This window comes from Cervus canadensis, chromosome 25 (genome assembly GCF_019320065.1).
Source record: "Cervus canadensis isolate Bull #8, Minnesota chromosome 25, ASM1932006v1, whole genome shotgun sequence".
In the NCBI taxonomy this organism is placed as follows: domain Eukaryota; kingdom Metazoa; phylum Chordata; class Mammalia; order Artiodactyla; family Cervidae; genus Cervus; species Cervus canadensis.
The window spans coordinates 7,942,227-7,962,294 of record NC_057410.1 but is presented as its reverse complement, the minus strand read 5'-3'; the positions used below and the strand labels follow the sequence as shown (position 1 = coordinate 7,962,294).

At 40.7% G+C, this 20,068-nt stretch overlaps 1 pseudogene; it reads right to left on the bottom strand.

Moving 5' to 3' along the window:
• Positions 1–747: 747 nt before the first annotated feature.
• Positions 748–20,068, bottom strand: part of LOC122427827 — a 43,339-nt pseudogene continuing 24,018 nt past the window's right edge.

The following is a 20,068-nucleotide window of genomic DNA, read 5'->3' as shown; positions in this document are numbered from 1 at the left end:
CAGCCAAAAGCAAAGAATTATTTTCCATGCATAGATTTAAAGTAGAACTATATTCAATTAATTAAGGAGTGAGTTCTTAGTATTAAAAACATGGTTTAAAGAGCTAAACCATGTTTTAACTTTATTTTTTAGTAAATACTGCAGTTTGGGTGTTGTCAGGGGCGTGCACCCTGCTTCCTTCCTCAGCCTCATCTCACTCATTCTTCCAGGGGTACTTTTTGGGCCCTGGGACAATCCATGCTGTTCCCTGTGTCTTGAATGCTCTTCCCTACACTCCACCCTATGTCACCCCGTCATCCCTTCATCATCCAGCCCTCATCCCAATCATCACTTCCTCCAGAAGTCTTGGCCCCTTCTCTGCGCCACCTTGCTCAATCTCCTTTGGCTGAGGGCTCTTCAGTTCCTTTTCTTTTCGGTGCCCTGATCTCTGTTAGAAATGGTCGTTTCATTCCTAAGCAACTCTCAGCTTCTCTCTATTCTGTAAACTTCCTGAGGCTAGAGAGCCTGTTTTTGTTAACCTTTGTGTTCTTAGCACAAAGGCTGGCATGTGATGTGTACCAGTGGCAGTATCTAGGAAGGTTCAGGGTTGGGGCTCTCCCATAATTTCCATCATCCACCACAAAAGAGTTCTGTTCTTGGTTAGCATTTCTTGCCATTTTCTCAATCTTATTAGGTTGGTACAAAATAAATTGTGGTTTCATACCATGAATTTTTAGTGATTGTAACTAGAACTCAAGCACATCTTTATTAATCAAAATAGGAACCATTGCAATCAACACATTTTTGCCAATGAGAAATGAGTTTGTTTATTCCTGTAGCAAAAAAAAATTCATGCTTTGGGATTCAAAGAACTCTTGGAAAGCATTTTCTCCCTCCTGCTGGTTGTAGAAGTGTTTTGCCTGCAAAAAGTTGAGACACTTGAAGAACTGGTAGTTGGTTGGTGAGAGGAAGGGTGAATACAGTCGATGAGCAAACGCCACCATCATAGCCCAATTAGTTCAACTTCTGAAGCGCTGGTTGTACAATGTGTGATCAGGCATTGTCATGGAGAAGAATCGGGCCCTTTCTGTTGACCAGTGCCAGCTGCAGGCGTTCCAGTTTTCGGTGCATCTCACTGATTTGCTGAGCATACTCCTCATACGTAATGGTGTCACTGGGATTCAGAAAGTTGTGGTGGATGGGTAGAAAGATGGGTATCAGACCACCAAACAGTGACCATGACGTTTTTTTGATGCAAGTTTGACTTTGAGAAGCACTTTGGAGATTCTTCTCGGTCCAGCCACTGAGCTAGTTGTCACCGATCATTGTTTGAAATACACTTTTTGTAGCACATCACAATCCGAGTGAGAAATGGTTCAGAATTGTTGTGTAGAATAAGAGAAGACGACACTTCAAAACAACGATTTATTTAATTTTTGGCCAGCTCTTGAGGCACCACTTACTGAACTTTTTCACCTTACCGATTTGCTTCAAAAGTCAAATGACTGTAGACTGGTCGATGCTGAGTTCTTCGACGATGTCTAGTGCAGTTGTAAGAGGATCAGCTATGATGATTGCTCTCAGCTGGTCGTTGTCAACTTCCGATGGCCAGCCACTACGCTCCTCATCTTCAAGGCTCTTGTCTCCTCTGCAAAACTTTTTGAACCACCACTGCACTGTACATTCATTAGCAGTTCCTGGACCAAATGCATTGTTGATATTGTGAGTTGTCTCTGCTGCTTTATGATGCATTTTGAACCCAAACAAAAAAATCACTCGAATTTGCTTTATGTCTAACATCAGTTCTATAGTCTAAAATAAATATAAAATTAACAGTCATTAGCAAAAAACATAAAGTGAGAAATGCTCATTAACATGATGTATAACATAACCACATTTAAGAATGCATCCCAATATCAAATGGCAAAGTTCAACAATGCAAAACTGCAATTACTTTTGCACCAACCTAATATGTAAACCATGAATATAACTTCACAAATGCTGAGCTCATCATCTGTTCACTTCTGTGTCTCAGGGTCTGGAAGAGTTCTGCCAGGTGGCAGGTGCTTTGAACTATTTGTTGAATTAATCAAGACTTCTTGAGAAAACCATTTTCCTTGGTCTGTAACATTCAGTTGTGCTTGTTCTGCAAACCCATTTTGGAGATAAGTCCTCCTCCTCCCTTCCCCAACTCCCCACCTTCCAACTACATTGCACTTTCAGGCTCCTCCCTTTGCAACTTCGGTGTTGTCCATTGGTAGTTTCTCAATATTTTATGAGAGCTCAGAGCTGGAAAACATCAAGGAAGTTTCCCAACAGTAAACAAAAGCCTGGACCAGCTAGAGAGGAGGGTAGGCTGGGGCTGGAATAGATTTCTCAAGGTATCTCTGCTTCCAAGAGCATGCCAGGAAGGCTCATGAATACATAGGCAGTCTGCTTCGAGCAAGCACCAAGCAAGAATATCAGTTGGAAAATGTTTATCTTTTAAAAACTCAACAGCTTTTCGAAAGGACATTTTTTAAAAACCATTTTTGCGTTGTAAGTCATAGTTTATGTGCATATGTAAATAAGAGTGCTGCCACATGCATGAGTCCTCCCCGCTGAGTCTGTTATTTTACAGGAGTGGCACTCCCCAGCCTCAAATTTCCTTGTAGTTCAGCTTGTCAATGACCTCGTCAAACAAAGAAGACAGCTTGTTGTCACCAGTGACCAACATCTGGTTTAGATGTGGGCGGCGTGCCTTGTTGCTTCAGCAGAGGGAATGCTGTCTTTAAACTGTGAGGCATGGTGAAGGGAGTATCTGTCAGCTATTACCACACTTTGGAAAATGAGAAAACACATGGTCTCAAATGGAGCAGTGACATAGGGGAGTGTAATTGTTATACACTTCTTGAAATGGTCTCATTCCAAAAAAAACTATTTGGTTTAGAGAAACACACGGAAGAACTGAAACACATTGGAAGGCTAGAAATGGGTCAACGTGATGGCAGAACACCCTTTTCAGCATTGTTGTGAGGCACCTAATGGCTTCCACTGATCACCGAATCAGAGAGCATGTCTTTAGACTAATGCTATTCAGCTGGTTACTATGGCAATGATGGAATACTAGTTGTCATGACGATGAAATGGAGATTGAGGGGACCAATCTCTTTAGAGGAGGTGGATTCATTAAGCCCCGTCTTTTCTTCTTCCCTTAAAACTTGACCATATTGTACAGTACTTGTAAGAGGGGTCCATTTTCAAACTCTGCACATACATTTCAAGATTTATATTTTCTTATTCTTAGATCACTTGGCTTAAGTCTTTTCAACTCTATATGGAGAATAGACATGCTACCCCCACCCCCACAGTATTTTATAGCTCACGTTAAAGAATGACACCACAGAAGCTAGGTTTCTTTTTATCATCCTCAAAGCGTTTCTGTCAAACTCCACTGAATTCCTCCAAAGTTAATCTGGTGTGAAATAGAACAGGGTCAAATCAATATAGTGGACTGTAAATTTTAAAAGATATTTTCTCCCAGATTTATTGGGGTATAATTGATGTAAAAATGTACATGTTTAAGGTGTACAATGCCATGTTTTACATAATTATCCATTGTGAAATGATTACCACAATCAAACTAATTAACCTGTCCGTCATCTCACATAGTTTGCTTTTTGTGTATGTGGTGAGGACACATAAAATCGTCTCTCTTAGTAGTTTTAAGTACATAATACGTCGTGTGCTCTGTTGTGTCTGACCCTTTTGTGACCTGCCAGGTTCCTCTGTCCCTGGGTTTCTCCAGGCAAGAATACTGGAGTGAGTTGCCATCACCTTTTCCAGGGAATCTTCCTGATCCAGGGATCGAACCCGCATCTCCTCTGTCTCCTGCATTGCAGGCAGATTCTTTACTGCTGCACTACCTATGATTAACTATAGTCACCATGCTGTACATTAGATCCCCAGAAACTTACATTTCGTCTTATCTTTTAAATTTTATTTATTTGCCTGTTTAAGTTTGGTTGCACTCGGTCTTTGTTGCCGCATGAGGGCTTTCTCTAGTTGAGTGAGCAGGGGCTACCCTCGCTAGTTGCGGTGCATGGGCTTTTCATTGTGGTGTTTTCTCTTGTTGTGGAACACAGGTGCCAGGCTTGTTGTGGTGCATGGGCTTAGTTGCCCCATGGCATGTGGGATCTTCCCATATCAGGGATCAAATCTGTGTCCCCTGTATGAGTGGATTCTTAACCACTGGACCACCCAGGAAGTCCTTATAACTGAAAATTTATACCCTTTGACCAGCATCTCCACATTGCCCTGACCCCCAGTCCATGGCAATGACCATTCTATTCTCTTGTTTGTTGTGCAGTCCCTCTGTTGTGTCCGATTCTTTGTGACTCCATGGACTGCAGCACATCAGGCTTCCCTGTCCTTCACTGTCTCCCAGAGTTTGTTCAAACTCTTGTCCATTGTGTTGATGATGCCATCCAACCATCTCATCTCCTGTAGTCCCCTTCTCCTCCTGCCTTCAATCTTGACCAGCATAAGGGTCTTCTCCAATGAGTTGGCTCTTTGCATCAGGTAACCAGAATATTGGAGCTTCAGCATCAGTTCTTCCAATGAATACTAAGGGATGATTTCCTTTAGGTTTGACTGGTTTGATCTCCTTGTTTTCCAAGGGACTCTCAAGAGTCTTCTCCAACACCAGAGTTCAAAAGCATCAGCTCCTCAGCACTCGGCTTTCTTTATGGTCCAGCTCTCACATCAATACATGACTACTGGAAAAACCATAGCTTTGATGAGATGGACTGTTGTTGGAATGTCTCTGCTTTTTAATGTGCTATCTAGGTTGGTCATTGCTTTTCTTCCAAGGAGCAGACATCTTTTAATTTCATGGCTGCAGTCACCATCTGCAGTGATTTTGGAGCCCAAGAAAATAAAGTCTCCCACTGTTTCTATTGTTTCCCTGTGTATTTGCCATGAAGTGGTGGGACTGAATGCCATGATCTTCGTCTGTTGAATGCTGAGTTTTAAGCCAGATTTTTTATTCTCCTCCTTCACCTTCATCAAGAGGGCTTTAGTTCCTCTTTGCTTTCTGCCATTAGAGTGGTGTCATCTGCATATCTGAAGTTATTGATATTTCTTCTGGCACTCTTGATTCCAGCTTGTGCTTCATTCAGCCCAGCATTTTGCATGATGTAGTACATGTATTTAACTTCTATGCAGACATAGAAGTTAAATAAGCAGGATGACAATATACATCCTTGATATACTCTTTTTCCAATTTTGAACCAGTCCATTTTTCCATGTCCAGTTCTAACTGTTGCTTCTTGAGCTGCATACAGGTTTCTCAGGAGATGGGTAATGTGGTCTGGTATTCCCATCTCTTTAAGAATCTTCCACAGTTTGTTGTGTCCACATAGTCAAAGGCTTTAGTGTAGTCAAAGAAGCAGAAGTATATGTTTTTTTTGGAATTCTCTTGCTTTTTCTGTGATTCAATGGATGTTGACAATTTGATCTCTTGTTCCTCTGCCTTTTCTAAACCCAGCTTGCGTATATCTGGAAATTCTAGATTCATGTACTGTTGAAGTCCAGCTTGAAGGATTTTGAGCTTTACTTTGCTAGCATGTGAAATGAGTGCAGTTGTGCAGTAGTTTGAATATTTTTGGCATTGCCCTTCTTTGGGTTTGGAATGAAAACTGACCATTTCTAGTTCTGTGGCCACTGCTGAATTTTCCAAATTTGCTGATTTATTGAGTGCAGCACTTTAACAGTATCCTCTTTTAGGATTTGAAATAGATTGGCTAGAATTCCATCACCTCCACTAGCTTTGTTTGTAGTGATGCTTCCTAAGGCCCACTTGACTTTGCATTCAAAGGTGTCTGGCTCTAGGTGAGTGATCACACCATCATGGTTATTTGGGTCATTAAGACCTTTTTTGCACAGTTCTTCTGTGTATACTTGTCACCTCTTAATCTCTTCTGCTTCAGTTAGGTCCATACAGTTTCTGTACTTTATTGTGGCCATGTTTTCATGAAATGTCCCCTTGGTATCTCTCATTTTCTTGAAGAGATCTCTAGTCTTTCCCATTCTATTGTTTCCCTCTATTTCTTTGCATTGATCACTGAGGAAGGCTTTCTTATCTCTCCTTGCTGTTCTTTGGGACTCTGCATTCAGATGGGTGTATCTTTTCTTTTCTCCTTTGCTTTTTGTTTCTCTTCTTTTCTCAGCTATTTGTAAGGTCTCCTCATACAACCGTTTTGTGGTTTTGAATTTCTTTTTCTTGGGGATGGTTTTGATCACTGCCTCCTGTACAATGTTACAAACTTCCATCAATAGTTCTTCAGGCGCTCTATCAGATCTAATCCCTTGAATCTATTTGTCACTTTTGCTATTTTATATAACCATAAAGGGTTTGATTTGGGTCATACATGAATGGTTAGTGGTTTTCCCTACTTTCTTCAATTTCAGTCTGAATTTGGCAATAAGGAGCTCATGCTTGGAGCCACAGTCGGCTCCTGGTCTTATTTTTGCTGACTCTATAGAGCTTCTCCATCTTTGGCTGCAAAGAATATAATCAATCTGATTGTGATATTGACCATCTGGTGATGTCCATGTGTAGAATCATCTCTTGTGCTGGTGGAAGAAGGTGTTTGTTATGCTCAGTGCGTTCTCTTGGCAAAACTCTGTTAGCCTTCACCATGCTTCATTTTGTACTCCAAAGCCAAACTTGCCTGCTACTCCAGATATCTCTTGACTTCCTACTTTTGCATTCCAGTCCCCTATGATGAAAAGAACATATTTTTTGGGTGTTAGTTCTAGAAGGTCTTGTAGGTCTTCAGAGAACCATTCAACCTCAACATTAGTGCTTGGATTACTGTGGTATTGAATGATTTGCTTTGGAAACGAACTGAGATAATTCTGTCATTTTTGAGATTGCACCCAAGTACTGCGTTTTGGACTCTTGTTGACTATGAGATGTATTCCATTTCTTCTAAGGAATTCTTGCCAAGAGTAATGGATATAATGGTCATCTGAATTAAATTCCATTCCCATTCATTTTAATTCGCTGATTCCTAAAATGGCAATGTTTACTCTTGCCATCTCCTCTTTGACCATTTCCTATTTACCTAGATTCATGGACCTGACATTCCAGGTTCTTATGCAATATTGTTCTTTACAGTATCAGACTTTAGTTTCACCACCTCTCTACTTCTGTTAGTTCAACTCTTTCGACTCCATATATAGGGAACCTTTGCATATAATCCAATCATGTATTTGTCACTGATGTGTTTATTAGAATCATACATGGAAGCGAATCCTTTTGAGAAGCCGCAGAAGCCTGGCTCTTTTCCCCTCCTTATGTTGATGGTGGTTTCACTCCTCTTGGCTTAGAGTCTTCCATACGGGATCAGTGGGAAATGTGTGCTGTCCACATGTTGCAGAGATGTGATTGACCTCTCTCTTGAATGCTACTAAATGACTCATTTAGACATTTATTTAGGGGTTCTGGAAAAAGTGATAATATGAACATTTGGTTCAATTTTACTCTCATTAGAGAATTTAGGGAAAATACATTGTAACAAATCTGAATTCATGGGCTTGTCCATTTTTCTGAAATTACATTTGGTATATGAACATGAACTCTGTGGAAAAAGCTTTTTGGTATATTTTTATATTAAGAATTTGCATCTATACAATTTTTTCATGTTATTTATGACAGTAATTCTCAAATCATCACAGGAAAATCCCCTTGAGAGTGTGTGAGATGCAGGTCCTTTTTAAAAAAATTTCCAGATTAAAACAATTTAAATATAATTAACAATAACATTTTTTAGTTTCAGGTGTACAACATAATGATTTGATTTATATATAGTGAAATGACCACTACAATAAGCATTCCAGACCTATTGAATCAGATTTTGGGGCCTGAGGTCAGGAATTTTCATTTACATAAATATCCCAGATAATTCTGAGAAAGTACGTGGTCCACATGATCATTAACTAACTGAAGTGGGAGGGAAAACGTGTCTCAGGTGGAGGGTGGAGGACGCTGGATGTGGAGGGCATCCTCCTCCCTCTGTTGCTGCCTTCCTCGGCACATGCGGGAAGGTGAGAGGGTTGGTCAGTCTGGCCTGAGGACAGCACCTGAGCTTTCACCAACAGCCACAAGGGTTCCTTCCTCTAAATAATGAACCCAGGCAGTATCTTTATGTTCTTTCTTCCCTTTAGCAGATGTGGCTGGTGACATTTTTCTGATAGATTTGTTTCTTACAGGTTCATTGGGAGCCCTAAACATACCAAGTCAGCCTAACCGAGATGAGTGGTTCTCTACTCATTAGTACCCCTTTACTTCCTTCTGGGACCTTCTAGCATGGAATCTTACAGCCAGCATTGGCTTCACCTCTTTGAGCTGAAGCCAGTCTGCTATACCTTCTTTGAAGGCAAAGAAAGCTATTTTGATAAATCCCAAGAAGATCAGTTGGGATACAAGTTCATCTCCTATAAACTGAGGCCAAAATAACAGTACCTTAGTCAGGTAGAAATGGCTTCCTCTACCTTATTGCTCTGCTATACTCAACAAATGGCTTCCATATTGTTGTCTAAGATCCATAGTCCTTCCTTTCCTGCTTCCCTCCCTCCTTCCATCCCTCCTTCCTTCTTTCCTAGTGCAGTGTGGGGAGGTTGTAGGTATGAGGTCAGCATCAGTGGAAGCAGCAGTGGGATCCTGACCTAGTCATTTTTGTGGCATTATTCTGATGGAGTTCCTAGATAGGTAACCATCAAACTGATTATCTGGACTTCCTAGAGGTTCTCCAAGCTAACTATTCACCTTTAAGTAAATTCCCCTTTTGCTTAAGTCATCCAGAGTGTTTCTTTTGCTTGTACTGATGAACTCTTGACAGATATCCTTTGTATTCGGCACAGACTTACTGATCACTGAAAAGAAGTACTTGGGGTGGGGGTAGTGGTGGTGTCACGGGCCTAGGAAATTGATACCCAAACTTCCAGAAAGATCCAGACCATATCTTAAAGAACCCCAGAGGATTCAGTCCCAAGATTAATTCCATCACTCTTCCTGGTAATAGCATCACTTCCTTGACTGAGGAGCCAGAGTTTTTCTTTAAGGTGAACAATTCCCTCCAACAGCAAGTGAAGCTTATTTTCATTCGTTATACTTGGAACATGCTCACCATGGAGTTTCTGGCTATGAATGTCTAAAGTCTTATCAATAGCCTTTTCTTCTTTTTTCTGTAAATAAGTATATTTTCAGGAAAGAAAAGAATTTCTCATGTTTCACACTTTCCTTTTGCAAAGAAAAATATAGCACCAACATCAGCTTTAACTGGAGTACAATTATGATCCATGCGAAAATAGAAGTCATTCTGAAAAATTATAGACATGCAGAGACTTTCAGAAATCATCGGTGCTGTTCCGTATTGCTGGATTTTAAAAGTAGACTGTGCAAGTGATCTGAGTTGGGGTAGGGGGCGTGGCACACAGAAGAACCCTATTATTGAAGTAGGGATTGGAGATTGCCAACGAGGGTCTATCTGTTGATCCTACAACCTCAAAGACATTCTAACTCTCCCCTCCATTCATTAAGTAACCCTTTAATTTTTCTTTTATTGCAAAGTTAGCAAATTTGTCAGTACTGAAAAACAAAGTACATGTAAGCAGAAAAGGAAAAGAAACAATAACCCGTCGTCTCACCACTGAAGAGAATTATTGTTAATGATTTGGTGTCTGTACTAATCTGAATTCTTACTAATCACTGAAACCCAACTCAAACTGTTGAGTTAAAAAAAAAAGGAAATACATCAGTTTTCAAAGCTGATAAATCCAGGGTTATATATTTAGGCTCACCACATTCAAGGGCTCACAATAGGTCATTAAAATTTGTTTCCTCTGTCACTCTTTCTTTCCCTCCTGGTGTCTGTTTTCCTTGGTATTGGTGTCATTCTCAGATAGGGCTCCCTGAGGATGGTGGCCCTTACATCCTATTGGCTTTGCAACCTCAGGGGAAAAGAGGGCAGCTGTTTACCAAAAGTGAAACACAAATCCCCAAATTGATCCTAATTTGGCCCAGTTTGGGCAATGTACCCACCCTCAAATCATTTAATGTGTGAGAGGTGATTGGGTAGGATTAGGTCCTGTAGCATTTACACATTCAGCTCATGTTGGGTCAACTCTCCTGCCCTCTATAAATCTTCCATCCCCCTTAGAAGAGAAACCAAACTCCTCACTGTGTCTGCAAGGCCCCCCATGTCCGTTCTTGTCTCACTTTCCTGCTTCATGATCTCCACTCTTGCCTTCTTACTCTGTCCAGTCAAGTTGGGTTCTTGCTGTTCTGCGGACCTTTCAGGCACACTCCCTGTTCAGGAAACTCTGTTGTTCTCTCTGCTTTGGAAACTCTTAGAAATTGCTTAGATATCAGGGTGGTTTGTCGTCTCACCTCACTAGGGTCGTTTCCTCAGACAGGCTTCTCCTGATGCCTTGCCACCTGCTTTATTCTCTGTCATGGTGGTTATTCTGGTTATTATGAGATAATGAAAATCCTGTGATCTCTTTCAGTTACAAACAGTCTTGATTCAGTCATTTCTAGGGTTTAGTCCCTGATAAACAATATCAACTCCAAATTTAGTTTGAATGAAATGTTCTCTTTCCCAGCTCCAGCTGGGGTCAGCTGCAGAGGGGGGCGCTAGTTCAAGTGGAGAAGTCAGGCAGGAGGAGAAAGGGAGCAGGAAGGCTCTTACTTGATGGGCACCATCTGCTCAAACTGGCTTTGTGCTTAAGGCACAGATTGAAATCAAATCTTTCCTTAGAGACGTGCTTCGAGCTTTCAGAGACTCCAACCCCCCATCATCTCTGTAGGATCTCTCCCAGAAATCCCCTCAAAACATCTCTCTTCTAGTTGTTTGCTTACTACTTCCTTGGCACTCAGGAATCCAGCTCCATTTGGCTGCATTCTATTCTTCTCTCCAGGCATTCTTTAGAGCAAGACATAAGATAACACTGACACAGTTTTCTTCTGCATACAGTTTGGCCCACCTCACACATCCCTTGTCCTGACACACTCTGGAAGTGCAGGCAGCGCATGCTGCCGCCTCTCCTTCATCTCCTCCATCAGCACGTGTCCTTCAACTTCAGGAGATATATACCACACTTTTTGGGGATTCCCATTGATGCCCTTCTCTTGAGGGTCGAGGGGAAGATCATGCAATCCCCCCGCTCTTCTCCCATGAGGGGAGCTCACAGCACATTCATGCTTCTCTCTAAAAATCTTCATAAATCATTCTCCTAATATCCATAGTCTCTATGACTAAACGAGAGTGAGGCATTCACAGGCTTTTAGCGAAATCCTGTAAAAACTTGCATGTTGATTTGGTCTCATGCAATAGAATCTGAGGTACTCGGTGGAACCTCCATTTTATATCCTGTTATATAGGAGTAGGGGCTCCCAGGTGGCTCAGGGGTAAAGAATCCACCTGCCAAGCAGGAGACACAGGTTCGACCCCTGGGTCAGGAAGATCCCCTGGAGGAGGAAATGGCAACCCACTCCAGTATTCTTGCCTGGGAAATCCCAATGACAGAGGGGCCTGGAGGGCTGTAGTCCATGGGGGTTGCAAAAGAGTTGGACATGACTTAGTGACTAAACAACAGCAACAGCATAGTAGTAAATGCCATGGAGAAAAGAAAGCAGGAATTCCAATATCCATTATGTGCAGACAAACACTGTTTAATTTCACTTATATGAGGTACCTAGAATGGTCAAATTCATAGTCAGAAAGTACATCAAGAGATGCCAGGGGTTGGGGTTGGGAGGAAGGGGGAGTTAGTGTTTAATGAGGTCAGAGTTTCAGTTTAAGAAGGTGAAAAATCCAAGAGATGGATAGTGGTAAGAGTTGTACATCAATGTGAATTTACTTAGTATCGCTGAAATGTATAGTTAAATATGGTTAAAAATTTAAAAAACAAAACAAAGCAGGATAATTTGTGACAACACGGATGGACCTTGAGGGCATTCTGCTAAATGAAATAAGTCAGAAAAGAAAGAAGATAAATACCACATAATTTCATTTATACACAGAATCTAAAAATAGAAACCCAAACCAGGAAACTGAGCAGATGTTTATAGAGAACAGATTGGTGGTCACCTGAGGTGGGGGTGGGGATTGTGGGCAAAATGGGGGAAGGGGTCAACAGGTACAAATTCCCAGTTATGAAACGAGTAAGTCATGGAGATGTAATGTACAGCCTGGCAACTAAAGCTAATAATTACTATATTGCATATTTGAAAGTAGCTAGGAGAGTAGATCTTGAAAATTCTCATCATAAGAAAAACCTTTTGTAGCTATGTAAGGGGTTGGATCTTAACTGTGCTTCTTGTGGTGATCATTTTGCGATATACAAATATCAAGCCATCATATTCCATACCTGAAAGCAATATAATGTTATGTCAATTATGTCCCAATTAAAAAAATTTTTAATTTATTTTTGGCTACACTGGGTCTTCATTACTGTGCTTGGGCTTTCTCTAGTTGTGGCAAACCAGGGCTACTCTCCAGTTGTGATGCACCAGCTTCTCATTGCAAAGGAACTGAGAAATGAAAAGAAAATAAAGAATAATAGAATACAGGGGATTGGGAACTAGTTTTGTTTTATCGCAAAGTAAAAACCATTTAAAATCAATTTGGAAAGGTCACATGAATCAGTATACAGTCACATGAATCAGACATAAAAACGTTCAGAAAGTCTTCTTCACATCTTTATACACTATCCACCTAATTTCCACACTCATTCCACCTAGGTAACCTCTGTAAATATGTTTTATGTGTGTTCTTATAGTTTCTTTATATAAACAAGCCAGTGTTGGGTTGGACAAAAAGTTTGGGGTTTTTCCGGAACATATTACAGAAAAACCCAAATGAACCTTTTGGCCAACCCAATAGAAGCATACAATGTTATTTTAGCTGCTCTTGACACAAGTGGTGGCATATACCACATACACTGTTTTGCATTTGCTGTTTTACAAAAATCATATGTCTTGGAGAGCTTCTTATATCAGTACTTGGAGATCTTCCTATTTCTCCTTTGTAGCCAAAAAGTAAGTAGCCCATTGTGTGAATGTTCTCTAATTTATTTAACCTGTGTCTTATTGATGAACATTTAGGTTGCTTGCAATCTTCTGTTATTCCAGATGATATTGCAGTGAATCACCTTATTCATATATCATTTCCCATGTATATGAATTTGTCTGTAGGATAAATTTCTAAAGCTGGAATTACAGGGGTAAAGGGGGTATGTGTTTGTGATTTTGATCACTGTTGTCAAATTGCCCTGCAAAGGAACAGAACAAATGCACATCCATCAACCTGTGTCTAGGCTGTTAATTTAGCAGGGTTGGTGTCGCTTCTCTGTAGAGTTGACATTTGTGCAGTACCCTGATTGTCAAAAAGGAGCCATCTGTATGAAAACATAAGGGAGGGTCATCCTAGGTAAAGGGGGCTGGAGCAAAGGTCTGAGGCAGGGACTTCCTGGTGGGCCAGAGGTTAAGACTCTGTGCTTCCCCTGCAGGGGGCATGGGTTCAGAGATGGAGCATGTTAGAGGAATAGCAAAACTGCCAGTTTGGCAGGTGTGTCATGAATAGGAGGGGGCACTGTGCGGGGTACAAGGTGGAAGGTCATGGCAAAAGCAGAAGCTGGATCATGTGGACTCGGGTGGAGAGTTGGAATTTTATTCTTGGTGGCATGGAGAGTCATTGCAAGGGGTTTAAGTGGGAAACGAGATGATATGTTTTCTATTTTAGGAAAGTGAAAGTGAAGTCGCTCAGTCGTGTCCGACTCTTTGCGACCGGGTGGACTGTAGCCTACCAGGCTCCTCCGTCCACGGGATTCTCCAGGCAAGGATACTAGAGTGGGTTACCATTTCCTTCTCCAGGGGATCTTCCCAACCCAGGGATCGAACCCAGGTCTCCCATATTGGAGGCAGACGCTTTAACCCTCTGAGCCGCCAGGGAAGCCAAGACTATATTAACTGCTTTTATTTTTTTTTAAAGTCTGTAACTGTTCATCTTATTTGTCAGAGGAGACCAAGTTCTTAAGTGCAACATAAATGTTCATCCTAAAAGCCTCTTCTTGGCAAAGATCTAAGAAAACTGTAGGTACCCAGAGAATTAGACAAGCAGATCTGGATGAGGTACTATTCTGGCCTGGAGAATTCCATGGGCTGTATAGTTCATGGAGTCGCAAAGAGTCAGACACGACTGAGCGACTTTCACTCACACTCACACTAAGACGTATGTCACGCTGAAGGTCCAAACTATGTAACTTAAAAAAAAAAAAAAGGTGGGGGAGGGCTTCCCTGGTGGCTCAGTGGTAAAGAGTTAGCCTGCCAGTGCAGGAGACATGGTTTCGATCCCTGGTCCACGTGCTGTGGATCAAATAAGCCTGTGTGCCACAACTACCAGGCTTGTGCTCTAAGAGCCCAGGAACCCCAACGACTGAAGCCTGAGCGCCCTAGAGTCCATGCTCCGCAACCAGAGAAGCCACTGCGATGAGAAGCCTGCGCACCAAGCTAGAGAGCTGCCCCTGCTCACCGCAACTAGAGAAGGCCTGTGCATCAGTAAAGACGAAGCACGGCCAAAAATAAATCAATAAAAAATGTTTAGAAAAAGGAAGAGGATGGCCCCATAAATAGTGAAGACCTAGAACCATTATGAACCAGTCCTGCTTCCAATTGCACATGGAAATGTAGCATGAATTTTTTTTATCATTTATTCCCTGGGTACTTGATTCCTTAACTGAAGGCAGAGATTCTGTAGTTCAGGGGAAGGCTTGACAGAAGCATACCTGATTCTTCCTCTTGTTTTCCATATCTATAACACAATGACAAAAGGACAAATAGAAAACTTCCATATTAATAAGTTAACTTTATATATCTTGCATCATTTAAGACAACATTAAATTTTAGTTTAGGACTTTTCCCTGAATTAGCTGGAAATAAAGAAAATGATTTCCTCTGTGGTGGTGGTTGGGCAAATTAGCAAATAATCACCAGCAAGTAACTACTGAGGGAATAAGAACTTTGTTCACCCAGTAGGCCCAGTTAAGGGACGTGTATTGACATACATTACCTTTGGCATCTCTTTTTTACCGAAGGGCTTATTTACTCTTTCAAGGAAGTAGCTTGGACACCTCAGCCATGTGCCAACACGAGCCTCTGTCTGTCAGCACTGTCCATTTCAGACTTGCTCATTTAGAGGATGCTGCTACCTTAGCACGCTCGTCAGCTCTAAGATGAGGGACTTTGTCCAGTGCTCTGCTCTGGGCATGACTCAAAGATGGCAGCTGCTCAGCTGGTGGCCTCTCTGCTGCAAGCCTGGGGTACTGACACCGGATGGATCCAGGCAACTTCTGCATCCCCTCAGGCACTTGGAAACAAACCAGGACATCTAGGGAGAGGAATGGGAGCCTGGAAAAGGAATAGAGGGGTTTTGGGAAATTTTATTTTCTCTGGCAGTTGGGGGTTGGGGCTCAGGCAATTTACGTCTAAAAACAAGAATGAATTGCACCATCAAATTGGGTTGTTTAACAATTACCTCCTCTCCTCACTGTGACCACTATTTTCAGGTGTATAACTTTGGTAAATAGTTTCCCCTCAACCAGCACTGTCAAAACTCAATTATAATGTCTTCATTCCATATATATTTCTCCATTCCTGTAGACTTTTAAAACTCATGACCTGAATTTGACCTACATATGAACCCCTATTTTGAAATTTCCTCTAGTCAATGTAAATTATTTCCAGAGCCCATGGGTAATTTTTTTCAGCACATAATCATGTACAATTGACTTTTCCTTTTCCCCCACATAGATCACTGGGGACATTTGGTTCTCTGACCAGGAAGCTTACTTTTTTTTTTTTTAATTTTGTCATTAACACACTCCCATTCTAATGTACTTTTTTCCAAGTGGAAATTTCTGAACACTAATGGATGGTCAATTTACTCACTAATTTTGGTAAGATGTTTTATTTATTAAGCAAGCATTTGTTATCATGTATTTTGCTTCATACCACATGAAAAAGTATTCCTCATTGATTATTTTTTTTAATTTTTTAAAAAAAGAAAACCTAAAATATTCCAAGATAAAATGAAACACTTTCTCCCACTGTTTTGTTCCTAAACACTAAAGTTCTAAACCTAGTAAAGCAAAGGTAAGTTCTGGCTGTGTCTTTTTCTAAGCCATCTTCTCTTGAGGTAGCATATGGGAAGGTCACATCCCCCTGAAGGAAACAGGTACCATTTGCAACTGTTGTGGTCTGGAGAATTTGGGATGTTAAACAGTAACTATGATACCTTTATTAGGAAGAAAATTCTTTCTGAATGTGTTTATTAGGGCTTTCAATTGCAGGAAACAGAAACCAACTCTGGCTGAATTAAGCAGAAAGGATTTTGAGAGGCTGAAGAAGAAGCCTGAATTCTAAATTCTTAATTTGAAAACAGGACATTTACTTCTGTTGCCTCTTAACACCTCTCTAAATGACAATGTGAAAATGTTAGTCACTCAGTCCTGTCTGACTCTTTGAGACCCTGTGGACTGTAAAAGCCCACCAGGCTCCTCTGTCCATGGAATTCTTCAGGCAAGAATACCGGAGTGGATCGCCATTCCCTTCTCTAGGGGATCTTCCTGACCCAGGGATCGAACCTGGAACCTGGGTCTCCTGTATTGCAGGCAGATTCTTTACGGTCTGAGCCACCAGGGAAGCCAAAAATGACAATGAAGGACATTTTAAAAAATGACATAAACCCCCAATTACAGAGACTAAGAGAGGTAACAACAGTAATAAAGTTTTGGAAAACAGAAAGGAAACAAGAGTAACATTTAGCATCTGGAAAAAGTTGAATCCTAACCTGGAAAGCTGACTTGCACTAAAGGAACTCCTTGATTGTACTTGGTATTTCTGAGGGGAGGCTGAAACAGAGATCTGTGGATACAAGTTAGGTCCTGCTGTTTTTCCCAGCCCCACATGCTCCTTCATGCTTCAGCAGATTTATTACTCTCATGAGGGAGGAAAGCAGAGTGCATTAGTCAGAACACAGTGAGGCTGCTGCGACAAAGCTGAGAAGGATTCAGTGGCTTAAAGGAGCTATCGGTTTACTTCTTATGAAACAGAGGTTTCAACTGGCTTGTTGAGGGTAATAACTTAATTGAGATATAATTCACATGTCATACAAGTCACCACTTTAATGAGTACTGTTCAGTGGTTTTTTAGTATACTCAGAGTTGTGCAACCATCACCAAAATTAGAACATTTAATCACCTCTCCCAAACATCCCACATCTCTTAGTAGTCACTCTCCTCCAACTCCTGTCCTCTAATCTCTAGGCAACTGTGAATCTATTTTCAGTCTCTCTCTATTTGGCTATCTTGAATTTCATATAACTAGAATTGTATTTTAAAAGTTCATCCATGTGGTAACAAGTATCAGTACTTCATTTCTTTTTATTGTTGAATACTGTTCCATTGTATGGTTATACCACATTGTAATTTTTTTTAAATTTTATTGAAGTATAGTTAATTACAATGTGTTAATTTCTATTGTACAGCAAAGTGACTCCAGTTTTATATGTATATATACACACACACACACATATATATTTCTTTTTCATGTTCTTTTCCATTATGGTTTATCACAGGGTATTGAATATAGTTCCCTGTGATATGTAGTATGTCCTTATTGTTTATCCATCCTATGTATCATGGTTGGGCTTTCCTGGCGGCTCAGATGGTAAAGAATCCTCCTGCAATGCAGGAGACCTGGGTCCAATCCCTGGGTTGGGAAGATTCCCTGGAGGAGGTCATGGCAACCCACTCCAGTATTCTTGCCTGGAGAATCCCCATGGACAGAGGAGCCTGGTGGGCTGCAGTCCATGGGATCACAGAGTCGGACATGACTGAGCGACTTAGCACATAGCACACACATATATCATAGCTTGCATCTGCTAATCCCAAACTCCCAGTACTTCCTTCCTTCACTCCCCTCTCCCTTGGCAGCCATAAGCCTGTTCTCTGTGACTGCGAGTCTGTTTCGTAGATACGGTCCTTTATGTTGTCCTTAAGTTTCCACATGTAAGTGATTTATACGGTATTTGTCTTTCTCTTTTTGACTTACTTGGCTTAGTGTGATGACCTCTAGGTCCCTCTGTGTTGCTGCAAATGGCATATTTTCATTCTTTTTAATGGCTAGGAAATATTCCATGGTATACGTGCACCACATCTTCTTCATTCATTCATCTGTCAGTGGACATTTTGGTTGTTCCCATGTTGTGCCTATTGTAAATAGCACTGCTGTAAACATACGGGGTGCATATCTCTCTTCACAGTATAATTTTGTCTGGATATATGCCCAGGAGTAGAATTGCTGAATCATATGGCAACTCTATTTTTAGTTTTTTTTTTAAGTAATTTTATTTATTTGCTGGCTGTGCTAGGCCTTCGTTGGCTTTCTCTCTTTGCAGTGAGTGGGGGCTACTCTCTAGCTGTGGCGTGCAGGCTTCTCTTTGCCGCAGCCTCTCTCGTTGCATAACACAGGCTCTAGACATTCAGGCTTCAGTAGCTGTGGCACGAGGCCTCAGCAGCGGTGACTCCTGGGCTCGAGAGTATAGGGTTAGTAGTTGTGGCCCGTGGGCTTAGTTGCCTTGCAGCATGTGGGATCCTCCTGGATCAGGGGTTGAACCTATGTCTCCTGCATGGGCAGGCCAAGTCTTTACCACTGAGCCACCGGGGAAGCCCTATTCTTAGTTTTCTGAGAAACCTCCATGTTGTTTTCCATAGTGGCTGCACCAATTCATGTTCCCACCAACAGTGTACAAGGGTTCCCTTCTCTCCACCCTCTCTAGCATTTATTATTTGTAAATTTTTAAATGAAGGCCGTCCTGACAGGTGTGAGGTGATACCTCATCATCATTTTAATTTGCATTTCTCTGATAATTAGTGATGGTAGGTATCTTTTCATGTGCATATTGGCCATTGGCATATTTTCTTTAGAGAAATGTCTATTAAATCATCTGCCCATTTTTTGACTGGATTGTTGTTTTTTGTTATTGAATTGTATGAACTGTTGGTATATTTTAGAAATTAAGCCCTTATGGGTTGCATCATTTGCAAATATTTTCTCCCAGGCTATAGGTTGTCTTTTTGTTTTGCTTATGGTTTCCTTTGCTGTACAAAATATTATAAGCTTGATTAGGTACCATTTGTTTATTTTTGCTTTTATTTCTATTGCCTTGGGAGAGTGAACTAAGAAAATACTGGTATGATTTATGTCAGAGAATGTCTTGCCTATGTTCTCTTTTAGGAGTTTTATGGTATCTTGCCTTATATTTAAGTCTTTAAGCAATTTTGAGTTTATTTTTGTGTATGGTATAGGGTTGTATTCTAACTTCATTGATTTACATGTAACTGTCCAACTTTCCCAACACCACTTGCTGAAAAGACCGTCTTTCCCCTATTATATAGTCTTGCCTCCTTTATTGAAGATTAATTGTCCATAGGTGTATGGGTTTACTTCTGGGATTTTTATTTCATTAACCCATATGTCTGTTTTTGTGCCAATACCATGCTATTTTGATTACTGTAGCTTTGTAGTATAGTCTGAAGTCAGGGAGGGCTATGCCTTCTAATTTGTTCTTTTTCCTCAGGATTGTTTTGGCAATTCTGATCTTCTATGTTTTCATATAAATTTTTGGGTTATTTGCTGTAGTTCTGTAAAAAAATGCCATGGGTAATTTTGATAGGGATTACATTAAATCCATAGTACTTTAAATACTATGAGTACTATGGCCATTTTAATAATATCAATTCTTTCAGTCCAAGAGCATGGGATATCTTTCTATTTCTTTGAATCATCTTCAGTTTCCTTTATTCATGTTTTTATAGTTGTCAGCATATGTCTTTCACCTTCTTGGTGAGATTTATTCTTAGGTTTTTTAAATTTAATTTTTATGTTAGAGTATGGTTGATTTACAGTGTTGTTAATTTCAGTTGTGTACAGCAAGGTAATTCAGTTAAATGAATACATATATCCATTCTTTTTTTAGTTTAT